Here is a 16,755-nt window from a genome sequence, read left to right on the forward strand (position 1 = left end):
TTCCCCAATGAAATATCACGTCCAATGTCACTATTTCATTATTAATCCCTTCAGAGAGGAATAATCCTTTCAGAGGCCAGTAAGTTAGCCCTTAGCCACATTTTGAATGTGAATCTAAGTAGTACAGCTCAGTATCTTCAGGTGCTCTCTATGTGTGCTTACACACATATGCACACAAATGCACACACACATACACACACACTCACACCCATAGGGACACATGTGCACCAGCACACACACACACACACACACACACACACACTCACTAGGGATTGAACTTAGAGTCCTCAAATGCTCTATCATTGATTTTTGCCTCCAGCCTGAGAATCTTAATTTTAATTCTTTTAAATTTAAATTTCAAAATAGATCCTTGAGTCAGTTACTAGAAAATTAGAGTTTGGAAAATCTTGAGTATGTTAACATCTTTTCACGATTGAAAGGTTTTTGAAATCTGAATGCTGATCAAGTATTTTGATTAAAATTTAGGAGCCTCTGGAGACTTGGCTCAGTGGCTTAGAACATTTGTTCTTCTTCCAGAGTTTCTGAAGTCAATTCCCAACAATGATATGGTGGCTCACAACCATCTCTAATGGGACTCAATGTCGTCTTCTGATATGTAGACAAACATAGTGACCGAGGGACTCACATATGTAAAATAAATAAATCTTAAAGAGAAAACTTAGGAACCAAATTGAGATGTGCTGTGTATGTGTAAATTCACATAAGGTTTCTTTTTTTTTTTTAAGATTTATTTATTTATTATATATAAGTACACTGTAGCTGTCTTCAGACACACCAGAAGAGGGAGTCAGATCTTGTTAGGGATGGTTGTGAGCCACCATGTGGTTGCTGGGATTTGAACTCTGGACCTTCGGAAGAGCAGTCGGGTGCTCTTACCCGCTGAGCCATCTCACCAACCCCCACATAAGGTTTCAATGACTTTCTGGGACACAAATGATAGAATATTTATACTGGTTACATGTTTATGTGAGTTACTTTTCTACTTTCTGTGGCCAAACATATGAAAAGATGCAGCTTAAGGAGACAGGGTTGATGGTAACTAACATTTGAAGGGGATGTAGGCTTTCCTGGCAGGGACTTCAGGCCTACAAAGCAAGAATGGGCTGGTCCCATTCCGTTCTCAGACAGGAAGCAGAAAGAGGTGTATGATTGAATTTAAAATGGAAGTGAGGGGCTTCAGGGCTTTTAAAATAAGTATTTTTCCTCTTAAGATGTTATATTGTAGGAAAAAATCCCACAAAATATTACTTTCTAAAAAGCAAGGAAATTAACCATGGCCTTACTAGTTAGGAAATAAATCAACTAACATTTTCTTTAAACCTCACTTCCATTGTATGTGATTACATACTATGATGACGATGTGACATAGTTTAGCTATTGTTCAATCACTTAATAAATACTTGGCTTTCACTGTTTTTAATTAAGTTGAATAAATAAATAAATAGTATTCCATTAATATTCATACAACATTTATTTTACCAATCCACAATCTGATTATTCTAATGCATACTTTATTTGTGAGTATGTATGTATGTGTATACACATACACACATATATGTATACACACACATGTATCTCTATCTTGATTATTTCCCTAGGACATTTAAACCATGCCTAAGAAATCGGAGACCAAGATTAGAGAGATGGGTCAGTGGTGAAGAGCATGCTTTATTCACATGGAGGACATGAGTTCAGGTCTTCACATCCTTGATGGAAGATTAACAACTACCTTAACTCTAGATACATGGGAACCTGATACATCTGGCCTCTCCCAGGCACCTGCACTCCCAGGCACCTGTACTCGTAGGCACCAGTCAACTACATCAACATAAATAAAAATAAAACCATAATAGAAAGAGAATTCAGAGTCAAGGGTAAGTATATTATGAATGTGAACTCAGGACTATCTAAATGACTCAGTTGGTAGAGGTGCAAGCCACTAAAACTTGATGGCCTGATTTCAGTGCCCAGTCCCTCATCTTTCCATATCTTCTTTTTAATTATGTTGCAAAACAATGAATAGTCACAATAATAGCAGATATTATAATAGTAGATATTATCTGATTCTTGGTTGGTTTATTATTTTTATTTGGGACTTGCAGTTTTTATGTAGCTTAGACTGGCCCAGACTCACCTTGCAGCCCTCAATTCCTTATAGTTTTAAATGGAGCTTTTTTTCCCATTCATTCATTCATTCATTCATTCGTTAATTTACCTTGCTTCCCAATCAAAGCCTCCCCTTCCTTCTCTCCCTATAACTCCCTGTTTCTCTGCAGAGAAGGGGAGGCCTCCTAGGGATATCATCCCACTTTGGATATCAAGTTGCAGCAGGACTGGGCATCTTCTCCTATTGAGATTAGACAAGGCAGCCAAGTTAGGGGAAAGGGATTTAAAGGCAGGCAACAAAGTCAGAGACAGCCCCTGCTCCTGCTGTTAGGGGTCCCACATGAAGACTAGAACTTATTTTTAAAAATAATTTACTATGATTTCTTTGGCTTGGGTTTATTGCTATATTTATAAAGTCAAAGTTTTAATTTTATTGAAATTTTACTAGTTTTTAAAAATAATATTTTTAGTACAGAATAATTTCACCTACAGGAGGGTCTTTTCTGCTTTTTAGACATAACTTCCACATTGTATCATTATCATCTTCATTTTATAAAGATCTGATAGTAGATATTATTGATTAACAAGATTCTTTTTCCCAAAACTTAATTTGCTACTATTGTCTCTAGTAGATCATCTTAAGTGAATATTGAAATTATTGTATAAATTTTTGTCTCCCTCTCACACTTAACCCACTGAAATTTTAGTTGATATGGCTTTAAAATCTGGGAGGAGCAAGAACAACAAAATCACACCCTTTCTCCCTCACAAATGTCATAATGATTTCTATATAATTATGCCGATTAAAGTAATACAAATAACAAAATTAAATAAATAACCTAGGATACCGTATTAGTTACTCAAGAAGTAAAGTTAACTGGTGGCCAGAGGAGAGAACCTGATATCTTTATAACTCTCAAATTTCCCCAGTGTTAAGCCGAGAGTTTTGTGTGTATGTTTCTTTCTCTGTAATTGAGTTTTGTATTTAGGGCGTTTCACATCTATCTATCTATCTATCTATCTATCTATCTATCTATCTATCTATCTATCTATCTATCTACCTACCTACCTACCTACCTATCTATCTATCTATCTATCTATCTATCTATCTATCTATCTATCTATCTATCTATTTATTTTGTGTATTATGTGATAGAAGAAAAATATTTCTATTAAAAATGACTAGCAAAATAGCCCTGACGTGCTGCTTGAAGCACCTGGGCAGCTCAGACATGAACTTCCTAAACCATGAAAAACAAGACAACAAAGAGGATGGAAAAGAGGGAGGAAAAAGTCATCAAAGGAAAGCAGGGAGAAACCGAGAAACTGGTGTGGACAAGATCAGAGGTGAGAAGCCCTGTTGGAGCGGCCGTGTTCTGTGCTTACAATACTGGGAACAGCAAGCCCAGCCTGGCGCTGCCCCTGCTAGACCAATGCTCTTCAGTTGCTCAGGCTGAGTCCCCAGCCAAAAAAGCATTGTTTGTGAGCAAACTGAAGTGCTAGACTTAAGCACTAGAGAGCTGGTGCAGAGTTATTTTAATTTGTGTAGTAACCTGCGACTAGGGGTAATAAAAAGAAGGCAAAGCTTTTATATTATAAACCTAAAAATACGATTTTTTTCTTGTAAAATGTATAAATGGTTTTGAGAAATTAAGTCATGTATCTATATTTTCTATACATAAGTACACAGGAAACATTTTGGAGTTTGTTTTCTGCTCTAAACATGGTCATGTTAAAACAAGATTTTCACATTGTTCATTGAATTTAAAAGTGAATTTTCTTCCATTTAGCATTTCTGGCAACTTCACACTGAAATGTCTAATTGTTTAGAAAGACAAACCAATATATATTCCAAAACAAACAAAAAACCCCATATGGGATGAACATGTCCACCGAAGGAAATTACTAATACTTGGATGATAAAGGAAATAACATAAGTGATTTCATGGCAAAGCATAAACAAAGGCCAGGCTGTGTAATGTTTGGCTCCAAGAGACCCTGCTACAGATAGGAGTGGAGAGCCCCACATTTCTTCCTGAAGATGGCAGTATGTCAGTGGCTAAGGCAGTGGCACCTAGCTGAATAACTGCAGAGCTATAGGAGTTCAACACAGGTGTCTTTTTTTTTTCTTTTTCTTTTTAAATGGGAAAGTCCTTTCAACAAGGCTTCCCAATTTCTACTTCAAAACCCAAGTCTGGATGGATGTGTGATACCAGCCTTCTGACCTAAGGATGCGGAGGATACAAAGTAAGACATTGTTTTGGTTCCTCCAGTACTTGGGGGGATACACCTTCCATAGCACTGCAGAAGGAAAAAGAAACCTAGTATTCACTTCAGAATTTAGAGTGGAGTTGCAGATATGGAGCAGCAAGAAGCAAAAGGATGCGTCTCAGACTGTCAGCTGCCATCTTGAATAGTTGAGTGTCTGTTGATCAAGGCTATGGGAGAAGACAAGCAGGATGAACTCAGTGCTTGGTACAAATAGCAAACACATAAATGGAACCTTGTCTGTGTCAGCAATTAGCATGCTACCAAAAGGGGGAAGAGTAGGAACAGATTTTGAGAGCATTATCAGAAAAAATGAAATGAATGTTAAGCATTTAATGTGGCAAACTCTAAGGGAATAATATGTATACACACACACACTCACTCACCACACATGCTTGCACACACACACACACACACACACACACACACACACTCTCACTCACCACACATGCTTGCACGCACAAACTTATGGGGAAAGAAATGCACAACAGAAAAAGCATGAATAAACAAAACTGTTAGGCAAAGATAACGTTTGAATTATCTGTACTGTTTAGTCTTAGTATATTTTAAACACCCAAATAAATATTAGGAGTGTTAATGTTCGGGAATTATTCCACCGTTTTATTTGGTTGGCCAAAGCCACATTCAATTGAAAACAGGCTGATTTGTGGAACAGTCTGCTGGCAATGTCTAGATCATAGGGCTTCCAAAGGAACGAGGAAGACCACAGTCCTAAGGAAGGCTGCTTAGTGTGGTCATCTGGAAGTTGTCACCAGCAGTGGAGAGAAACTGATTCCTGCAGTAGCCACCACAGCATATTTTATTGTTTATAATCTTTGTAAAATTCTCTTGAAACCAATATATTTCTTTTTCAGTTTTTTTTATTAATGTAGTGTTATAACACACCACAGCGCATTGTAAATGCTTTTATGTGTAATTGCATCAACGTTAACATCCTGTCTGCTCTAATTTATATAAGCCAAACCAATTTATAATGACAGTTTATTTATGAATAAGATCCTTCATGGTTTTACTAATTTCTAAAGAACTGAATCCTTAGAATTACAAACCCTTTGCCTTTGGAGATAGTTCTCTTTTTTTCATCTCTCTCTCTCTCTCTCTCTCTCTCTCTCTCTCTTTCTCTCTCTCTCTCTCTCTCTCATACATGTGGTGCACTGGTGTACAGACGAACTCACCCATGCAGGCGCTTGCAGAGACCAAAGGCTGACATCAGGTGTCATTTTCATATTTTAGAGACGGGGTTTCTTCTTGAATATGGGATATGTTGTTAAGACTATACTGATTGATTAGCAAAACCCTGAGATCTGCCCACTCCCCCTCCTGCCCCCCCAGTACTGTAGTCACAGGGGTACCCAGCCATGCCCTGCTTTTATGGGAGTATTGGGATTAGAACTTAGTCCCTTGTACAGCAAGTGCCTCAATCACTGAGCCCTCTTCCCCTGCTCAAGATTTTTCTCTTTCTCCTCTCCTCTCCTCTCCTCCCCTCCCCTCCCCTCCCCTCCCCTCCCCTCCCCTCCCCTCCCCTCCCCTCCCCTCCCCTCCCCTCCCCTCCCCTCCCCTCCCCTCCCCTCCCCTCCCCTCCCCTCCCCTCCCCTCCCCTCCCCTCCCCTCCCCTCCCCTCCTCCCCTCTCCTCTCCTCCCCTCCCCTCCCCTCCCCTCCCCTCCCCTCTCCTCTCCTCCCCTCCCCTCCCCTCCCCTCCCCTCCCCTCCCCTCCCCTCCCCTCCCCTCCCCTCCCCTCCCCTTCTCTTCTCTTCTCTTCTCTTCTTCTTTTCAAATTGTATGGAACAATCGTTTATTGAGGAAGGGTGCATCAATCCTTCTTGGTCACCACCTTCCTCACGGTTGCTCAGCTCTTTCAGCCCTTTCTTGGCATAAATATGCATGCCCACCCTCTTCTTGCTGAATTTGAGTCTGTATTTGTCCTTGGACAATTTGTGCAGCTCCACATGTGCTGCTTGTAGAGCTCGAAGCCTTACACCTTCTGGATCACCTCTCCAATGGTGCCCCCAGGACAGGTCAAACAAGGTATTTTCTTGCACATCTCATAGAAGATGGTGTCTCTTCCATTGCATCCTAAGTACTTACTGGAATCAACCTTCTCTTGTGTTCCTTATTGTATGGTATTGATGGCACCGAACTGATACCACTTTATTGAAAAATTAATTGTTCAAAGATTTTTCTCCCTTCTCTTTGGCTTTTCGATGTTTGAACATAGCATGTCTAGATGTAGTTTTTAATTTTTAATTTTCATTCTTACATTTACTCTACCTGCTGTTTTCGTACTTCTCTGGATCCATAGTACAACATCTGACATCAGCTTGGGAACGATCTCCAACCTAATTGCCTTAAAACGTTTCTCTTGATCTCTCTTGTTTTCATGACACTCATATTGCTTTCTTTGCGCTTGCCACATGGCTTCTCGGTAAAGGTCTTCTTCCGAACTCTTAATTTCCTCTTTTGTGAGACGCTGTTGCCATAATCTCAGTCTCAGAATTCTTTCTTCAGCCATGTAGAGTCTGAGGGGGTGTTCCATTTCACCCTCAGTGTTCTGGTCTGAACATTACACAGGTACATTAATTTCTGGCCTGATAGTTATATCTTCCATATCGGACTTCCACATCTGACAGTTCCATACTTAAACTGTCTTTTCCAATGGGGCTTTGTGTTTATCGTGCTTTATTGTTTTTTAAAATTGAAAATCTGTACTTGGTGTACGTTGCTAAAGAGGCTGCAGTAAATAGCCCAGAGAGAACAGAGGTGAGGGATGAAGACATGAAACAGTTCTGTCATTCTCTGGTCTAGCCTCCACCTTTTGGTGAACTTCAGCTTTTAAACTGTAGGCTTTTCTATGGCTTCTCAGAATTATGCCCACCCCCAGCTTGGACGGGAGGGAGAGAGGAGGTTGGTGTGGGGTTTCCCCTCTGACGGAGAGGACGTGGCTTGTTAAGAAGAACACATGCCTCCATTTCCACTCTCCTGGCTATAAGCATGAACATTTTTCTCAGTATTCACATGGTAAAATTCCCAGAGGTTATGTGTGGGTGCTCCTCCGTGCTCTTGGAGCCTCGGGAAGCCTATGCTACTATGGGCTTCCTTACCCTGCCTCTGAGGTTTATTCTCCTGTAAATTCCCATTCTCTGAATTTGACAGTTTGCATCTCTCATTTTCAGGGCAGTGGTTTGCGCTGTGGCCTCAGAATAACTTGCTGGACTTCTACTTTGGCATGCGTTTTACTTTGTTGTTAGGGAGAATCACAACGTCTCAATTCTTTGCACGCAAGACCAGAAATCAGAACTCTTCACAATTTAGTCACAGATATACAGGGAAATATTGAAGCAATTTTGATGTAGCCATTTAATCTTCATAACTGCTTCTTTGGAAGTGTAAGTGTGATATGATCTTACATTAGCCTGGAACACAACAAAACAAGAGGAAAAGAAGTTCTGCGTAAGTCTGTACTTATGCTCATAGGTGCATTCTGATGTACGAAAGTACAGTTTTGGAAATCATTCACTAGCTTTGTTCATTTCTGTATATGCACATGTATGTGTTGTGGCATATGCACATGTATGTGCGGAGGCATATGCACATGTATGTGTGGAGGCATATGCACATGTGGAGGCTAGAGGCTGATGTTGCATTTTCCTCAGGCACACCCCATCTTATCTTTTTTTGAGGAATTGTCTCTTTCTGAACCTTACCAATGTGACTAGATTAGACAGTCAGTAAACCCCACGGATCTTCCCATTTCTACTTATCCATACTGAGATTACAGGCACGTGTGAGCAAGGCTGATTTATACGTGCTTATTCCCCTAACTCAGGCCCTCATGATTATTTGGCAAGAACTTTCCCAACCAAGCCATCCTGCTAGCCCCCAATCGCTGAGTACTCAAGTTTTTTTTTGTCTTAGTCTTTTGTATGACTTGAAAGAGTACCACAGAATAACTGTAAATAGAAGGAATTTGCTCCTCAGTTACAGAGGGTGGGAAGTTCAAGGACTCAGGAGGTTTGGTTGGGTGCCAAGAGTGCCCAGTGCTTTTGAGATGGCACACTGATGCTGCATTTAGCGGCAAGGAGTGTACCACTCTGTGCGACAGAGCTGGGAATCCACAAAGGGAGCAAACTCCTTCCAGCTTGCTTTCTTACATGGAATCAAAGTGCTCAAGAGGCCAGAGCCTACGCAGCCTTAATACATCATGGAAGCTCCAACCTTCCCACTTCTGTGAATCAAGGATTCAATTCCCAACACATTGATTTCGTGGATACATTCAGACTACAGCAGCCTTGAAGTTATAATGAGATGTGACTGTAGATACAACTCCAATCATAATCAAAGCGTACCTGCACCCCATTTGCACCCTGACTTTTGCCTGACACTCTCACAGTTAGTAGTTTGGAACTCGGTCTGGTAATAGGAGAAATATGATAGGTGCAGTTGATTACATTTCTTTTTCTTTCTTTGAAGTACAACAAAGATTTTTTTTAAAAAATTCCAGAATGATTCAATATTTTACCAAAAGCGATTTATTTTTTTCCACCTGGACTGTCATCTCAGAAGCTCAGAAGACATATATGTTTTTTAAGATGCCTGTTCTCTGCAACAACTTTGATTATTGTCATTCAGTAATCAATATGTGCCATTTCCCCCACTCTGGTTCCTCCTCCAAAGAACTCCCCTACTGCCTTTTAGATATTGTTTCCTCTCTTTATACACAGAACCATGTACGCCAACAAACATAAGGTTCAAAAACTAAGGTCCATGTACGAGTGATGTTGACCTTGTTTGACCGATCAAAATGGATCATGAAGCCAACGAATGGCATAGAAGAGCGTCTTAAGCCAACAGGGAATGAGCACATTAAAAATGTTTTCCTTCATGCCATTTGTCCTCAAAGTTATTCTCATCTCAAAGTTTTCCCTCATAGCATTATGTACAAGAGCAAAGGAAATGACACTTGAGAAATGGGAGAAAAGCAAGCAAAATTTTGTTTTTGGGGTTGAAAGTCACAGCTATTGTCGTCATGTTGACAATGTTTGCCTTTTCCTTCACCAGCTTCACTACCTCTTTTTGATTCTTGACTCAAGGTAACTGTGCTTGCCTGTGAACTTTTGCACCATTTTAGAGACATTAGTCAGACTACAGAACATATGCAGTCCTCCTACTGACTCCCAGTAAGCTGTATACTTATTGAAGTGAAAAACTGCGTTTCTCTTCAACATCGGACAGACAGATCATTTCTTTGAGAGAAACACATATGCAAAAGTCAGTCTTAAAATAAATATCAATTCTCTTGGCTTAGTTTGTGATATTTTGAGCACACAGTTCACTTTTCATCTTCCCTAGTGTGCTTACTACCCGAGATTAGCTGCATGCAACGCAAAGTTTATTTCTGGGCACAAGTCAGCTGCGGTACACTGCAGTGGCCAGGGCAGAACAGCCCTGCTGAATTCTCTCTTTTCTGGAACTCCTATTTTTCACTCAAGTATTTCCCTTTAATTGTGATTAAGAAGACAAAGAGGTGGCTCAGCAGGTAAAGGCTCTTGCTATACAAGCCTGGCGATCTGAGCATAATCCCTAGAACCCATGTCATGATGGAGAGAGAGAACAACTCCACACAGTTGTCTTTTGAACTCCACACACATGCTGCAACCCCCCCTCACTGCATATACAGAAACACAATAGTAATTACTAAAAGCTTGTGATTAAAATGTATGTAATATAACATTTATTTTATTAGCTATTTTCAAGCGTAGGTGAGCATTTGGCACTGAGGAAGCCTTGGGTGAGTGTAAGGATTAATGAAGTCCTGAGAGAATGTGTGTGATTGACAAGGACCAATGTTGCAGACCCATGAAAATAGGCAAAGCTTGATTTCAAGGACCAATGCCCCAGATCCACAGGAACTGGCAATACACAAGGGTTTACGACTTGGACCAGTGCTAGCAAAACTAGAAACTGCTGCTTCCTCCTTGCAGAAGGCTGCTTCTTTGCTGAGAACTGCTTCTGACATAGCTCCCCCATGCCCCGCACCCTCTGCGTACATCATAAGCCACTAGGGGTCCAGGTTGTGCCATTCTTGTTCCTGTAGCAGAATGAACACAGCCCTACCCGATCTCAGCTTTTTTTGTAAGTGTGTCTGTCCTTTCTTCATTGCTTCTTCTCCCCAGTGAGGTTTTCAGGATGAAGCCAGACAGGACGTGGCTGCGCAGTAGAATTTACTCTATTTACATCTGAAGGACAAAAACTTGTAAAACAGAAACTATATCTCTAAATAACTTCCTTTTTCCCCCCTCTGCCCCGAGCCCCAAGAAACCGCTATTGGCTTTCTGTTTCTATGATTTTGACTGGTCAAGCTCACACAGGAATGGAAATATACAATGCCTACCATTTTGTGATATCCTGGTGATTTGTGTGTATCTGCTGTTTGTCCTGGAGTCACCTCCCAGAGAGAAGAATGAGAGAACCAGACAATATTTATGTACTGTGATGAATGCGGGCTAAGATGTCTTTTCTTAGTCTTTTAGATAAATATAAATTGTCACATTTTCTTTCTCCAGTCCAGTACATGTTGTGTAACTCATTGTCAATGCCTCCTGGCCCGAAATCCCAAGGGGCACACATTTGAGGAACATGCAATGTGCTTGAACTAAGCTTCTCACTGGAGCAAGGGGAAAACACAGGCCATGGTAACTGGATTGTGCTTCAGTAATAGGATAGCTCAAAAGACTTCTTGAATCATGTGGGCTTTGCACACGGGAAAAAAGGAGGGAATTCGTCTCTGTGATTGTTGCCAGGTAGTGAGGAGCCTTTGAAGACTGAAGCTCTCAGTCTTCCCGGTGGAGAGGGCTGTTGTACAGAACTCTTTGGGGAAAGACATAGAAACTCCACCCACCAGCCAAAGCCAGGAGGAGGATGGTTTCTTGTGGAGTTTCTACAGAGCCCTTATTTGGGTCGGCGCTTGGAGAAAATAATGAAGCAGTCTTGTTTTGTTCCATTGTACGATGGTCTCAGAATGTCCTTGTTTGATGTGGATGGTCTAGGAGGTTGTTTATCTACAACAGGGGAGCATGTTCCTTCCTTAGAGGAAACATGGAAAACATTACATGAGAGAAGCATCCGAAGTGCTGAGCAGATAATTCTGGAGCGAGAACTTAACATAGTAAAGACGGACTTTCGTTATTTCCCTCCCTCTCATGGGAAACTAGTAAATGTCTTTTTTGTTGTTGTTGTTCATTAAAGAGGAACTTATGGGTAGCAAATGTTTACTGTGATGCAATGGTGAATGAGCATACATAGCCTCTGACAGCATGGCCCGTAAGACAGCTCAATAAGAAGAGGGTGAAAAGCTACAGGAGATGTCCCCCTGCCACACCTTGGCCGTGTTGGGAACTGTGTCTACGACAAAGCGATGTTGACGGTGGTTCTACCAGATGGATGAGCACTGTCTAGAGGCTTGCTTTAGATGGGAGGCAAGGGATAAACTCTGACAAAGAGTGAGGGACCATAGTGCAGTGTGTCCAATGAAAAAAAGAAGCAAGCCAACTAAAGACAACAGAAAAGTCTCTCACTTTCTAAATATACTCTATAGGAAACTGTTTCTCTTCCATCTTGCACACACTTGTGTGTGCCTCATGCGGTAGTGCTTACAGCTCCTTTATTAATTGATGATGATACGATGCTGTGAGCATGCTAAGTGGAGCACATTTGCTCACAGAATGGTGATCAACGTGACTACTGTTTCGGTGGAGCCCCTGTTTTCTCGCTGTCGTTGGAGTTTCAACTGTCTGCCCCGCTTCGTGCAGCAGACAGCTGCTTTGCAACACGGCTGATTTGGTGACTATATTTGGCCTTTCCTTCCTTGGCTTGGGACTGAACCCAGGAATGACGATTAACAGAAAGGAAACAAAAATGGTCAGAACTAATTGCAGAGTCCTTTGCTAACATATCCGTCTGCAATGTCAACTGCTTTCTCAATTTCCAAGGCACTAGCATATGGCTTTAAAAGCACCCGGTTGGACTCTGTTGTGGGAACTTCTTGTCAAATACACATTCATGAGCTACTGGGAGTTATCTTGATATATAAGCTTTTTGGCTAGGACCTACCAAATACATAATCACAACCCTTGAGCTTCCAGTATTACCTCTGTTATTACACACAATATTTAGAGAAATAACTGGACAAAGGAGATTATAGCAGCTTGTATCTTCTCCATTGCTTTAAAACACTTCAATATTATCATCTGTCATTAATAAAACAAAACCCAGAAGGCAATGTTGCCATTTTAATTGTTGATGAGCATCTGAGAGTATTTAGCTTACAAATAAGATGTCTAAACTGTTTATTTAATTGAATTAATCAGTTGATCAATTTATTTATTTGTGCTGGGATTACAGGCATGTCTTACTCTGTTCAGTCCAATTTTAATTTTTTAATCGTTGTTTCAGTGAATAAGCAGATGTGGTTGGAAGCACACTATTGATTAAAATCACCTCAGCTAATAGACGTAGCTCAACCAAAACATTGGCTTACACAATTTGCTGGAATTCTCTGGTGAGTCTTTTCTTGGTGCATAAAAACTTCTCAAGTGTTTGCTGTCCTTTGTTAGATGGCAAGATAAGTGGATTAAATAGATGGGAATTTGGCTTAGAGAAGTGATACTAGGAGAACCAGATGTGGATATGGTGAGGAAGCATCTTCATTGATACTGCTGTGTACAGCTCCCATCCTCAGAATTCATTTCAGGTGTGAGAAAGTCAAATGTACAAATGCATTTACATTACATTGAACAGGTGTTGGCTAGTGCTATAGGAACAGGTGTTAGCTAGCGCTGTAGGAGGGAATGGAGATTCTTGCTGAAAACGAAGCAGGGACAGGAACACTTGCCCCGAGCTGGGTGGTTTTATGATGAATCTAGCTCTTGAATGGGCTTTGAAGAGTAGAAAATAGCTCAGAGAGCAACGGTGATTAAGCGTGGGAAGATGAAGAACATTCTAGGACTTAACAATGGAGCTGAACAAGAACACAATGGTAAGAGGAAAGTGGGTGCTCCATCTACCTAGCCCATCTCTGACCCATTATTCCATATAAGAGATTATTTGTAGTCACAGACTTACTGTGGCCATTTAGTTTTCAGTGTTTTGGGGTTCCTTGTTTCTTTTATCTTTTGCTGTGCTTCTTTGTGCTTTGATGACTTTTCTGTGGTCTGTCTACTGTAGGTTTTTATTTGTGGTTCCTATGAGGTTTTCAAAAGACAGAGTGTAGTTCTCAGTCTATTTTAAGCTGACAACCTAACTTCAATCACATGCAAAATCTCTACACTTATTCCTCCTTCTACATCTAAACATACAGGTGCGTGCACACACACACACACACACCCCACATATATACACACCTACACACCATACACACACTACACACATCTACACATACAAACACACACGTAAACATACATACACACCACACACTACACAAATACACATACATATACATGCACACATAAACATATACCACACACTAATATACCCCCCCACATACGTGCATATACACATGCACAAACACACACTTGAGAAAGGTCTCACAATGTAGCCCTGGCTAGCCCAGAACCCACATTTTACATTTGGTGTCATAATTTGCATCATTTCATACTGCATGTTTGTTAAGTTATAACTATGGTTTTATATTTATATGAATGTTCTTACATAAAAACATCTGTTCTTATATAAAAAGCTCCTGTAATTATAGCTGTCTTTAAACTTTGGCTCTGGATCATTATATTAGAGTAATAAGTTATTTATACATCACCATTACGATATGGGTGTATTATGAATTTTGCTAGACATTTGCTCTTTGATTCTATATTTATCTTTGAGTTTTACACTTTTGTATTTCCCCTGTGGGGGAAAAATGGCATCTTCTAGCTTTGGCTCAAAGAATGACAGTATATCCTGTGAGGCCTATGTAGCGACCATGAACCTTTTCAGCTATTTTTTAATCTGAGAAAGCATCGGAAGGTCATTTTGTTGTGTTTTTCTTGTTGTTGTTGCTTTCTGCTGAGAAGTCAGTTGATGATAGAGGAGCATTCTCTTGTATGCAGCAACCCTCTTTTGTCTTGCTACTTTCACAAATGTCTTTAGTTATGGTTATTGACAATTTGAGTTTAATGTTTCAGTGAGACCTTTTTGGGTTGAATCTGAGCACTTTTGGCCTTTATATATCTGGGTTTCCATACCGTGCTTCTGGTATGGAGAGTTTTAAAAACATTTTTAATTTAGGCAAACCCTCCATTGTTTTTTCTTATTTCTCGCTGTATGTTATGTTATCTTGGTAGTTTTTTAGAAATCCATCCCACAAGCCTTCTTTGCTCCTTTCCATCCTCGTTATCTTTCCTCCTCTGATAGAATTCAAATGACTTGTCTCTGAATTTGCTGATCCCTCCCTCTCCTTCATCAAGTATACTGCTAAAGCTCTCTGTGTCACTTGGTCCTAATGTTTCCCAGTTTCCAAACTTGTTTCTTACCTGCTGTCCATCTCTTGGTGAAGCTTTTAATTTTGTTCTGGAATTGTCTTTCTAATATTGTTAGAAATTCTAATATTATTATCCGTGCCCACTTGTGGTGCACTGAACTTCTTTGGAATAATTCCTTTGGAGTCTTTGCCACATGTTTATACACTTCCATATCTTTCAGGTTATTGGAAGTCTATTGTGGCCCTTTGGTGATATGGTGTTTTGAATAGGAATGGCCCCCATAAGCTCATATTTTAAATGTGTGGTCATTAGGGAGCAACGCTATTTGAGAGGGATTAGGAAGTGTGGCTTTGTTGGAGTAGGTGTGGCCTTGTGGCCTTGTTGGAGTGGGTGGGCCTTGTTGGGGGAACTATGCCATTGGGATGGACTCTGGGATTTCAAAAGCTCAAGCCAGACTTAGTGTCTGTGATGGTTTGTATATGCTTGTTCCAGGGAGTGGAATGTTATGGTTTGTATATGCTCAGCCCAGTAAGTGGCACTATTAGGAGGTGTGGCCCTGTTGGAGTAGGTGTGGCATTGTTGGAGTAGGTGTGGCCCTGTGGTTTGGGGCTTAAGACTCTAATGTTAACTGCCGGGAAATCAGTCTTCCACTAGCAGGCTTCAGAAGAAGATCTGAACTCTCAGCTCTGCCTGCACCATGCCTGTCTGGATGCTGCCATGTTGCCACCTTGACGATAATGGACTGAACCTCTGAATCTGTAAGCCAGCCCCAGTTAAATGTTGTCCTTATAAGAGTTGCCTTGGTCATGGTGTCTGTTCACAGCAGTAAAACCCTAGCTAAGAGAGTGAATTCGGATGTAGAAATCTCCTTCGCCAGTACCATGTCTGCCTGCATGCTGCCATGCTTTCCTCCGTGATGACATGGATTGATCCTCTGAAACTGTAAACTAGCTTCAATCAAATACCTACTTATATAAGAGTTACCATCGTAATGTGTTTCTTCACAGCGATAGGTCGCTGACTAAGACCAGTGGTCTCTTGTTTTCCTGGTTATTCATGTTTCTTAGAGTCTTTTGTAGTTATCTGTACATTTGCACAAGAGGTCGTTTCCTCCAGGGTTTATCAGCTATCTCTGACACAGAGATTAACTTTACCTCTGAGCTGGGGTGCATTAAAGCACACTTTGACTCTAAACCTAGTGAGCCAGGGCCCGTGTGGAGGCTTTCAGTTCAGAGGGTAATGTGTCTATCAGCTCACGCAGCTGGCATCCAAAGTGTTGACAACTTGGCAGACCTATGCTGCGAGGACTGTTAGGGATCCAGTGGCAAGGGCAGCAGTGGAGACATGGGACACTCAGATGCATACACTTGGCCTCGAAGGCCAGCTGCAGGTATCTGCTGGGTGACAAGTTTGGTGGTAGGCAAGTGCACAGCGGGGAATATTAGAGCACGAGAGGCTCAGAAGCCATAGCTTGTAAAGGCAAATAAAGACTCTTGGCTACAGATCAATGGAGTCCTCTTTGGAGCAATGCTTTAATTCTGTCACAGTAAATATTGTGAGTCCTCAGTGGTGAAAGTATGAGGAGTTTGCAGCAGCTCCTGGGTCTGTTAAGGTTCCAGCAAAGATGGCTCCAGGGTCCTTTTCTGAGGAGACTCTAAGGACAGCCAAGTCACCTACTCTATTGCTGTCTAGTCACCTACTCTATTGCTGTCTAGTCACCTACTCTATTGCTGTCTAGTCACCTACTCTATTGCTGTCTCTTTTGCTCCGAGCTATTTCCAGATGCATACTATGCCATTCTTCCTTAGTGATCTGAGGAGATCACCAGGTGAGTCTTTCAAAAGGTGTCCTGAAAGTTTGTGGAATATG

Source organism: Mus caroli, unplaced genomic scaffold (assembly GCF_978045245.1).
Source record: "Mus caroli unplaced genomic scaffold, Mus_caroli_1 scaffold_17, whole genome shotgun sequence".
Taxonomy (NCBI): Eukaryota; Metazoa; Chordata; class Mammalia; order Rodentia; family Muridae; genus Mus; species Mus caroli.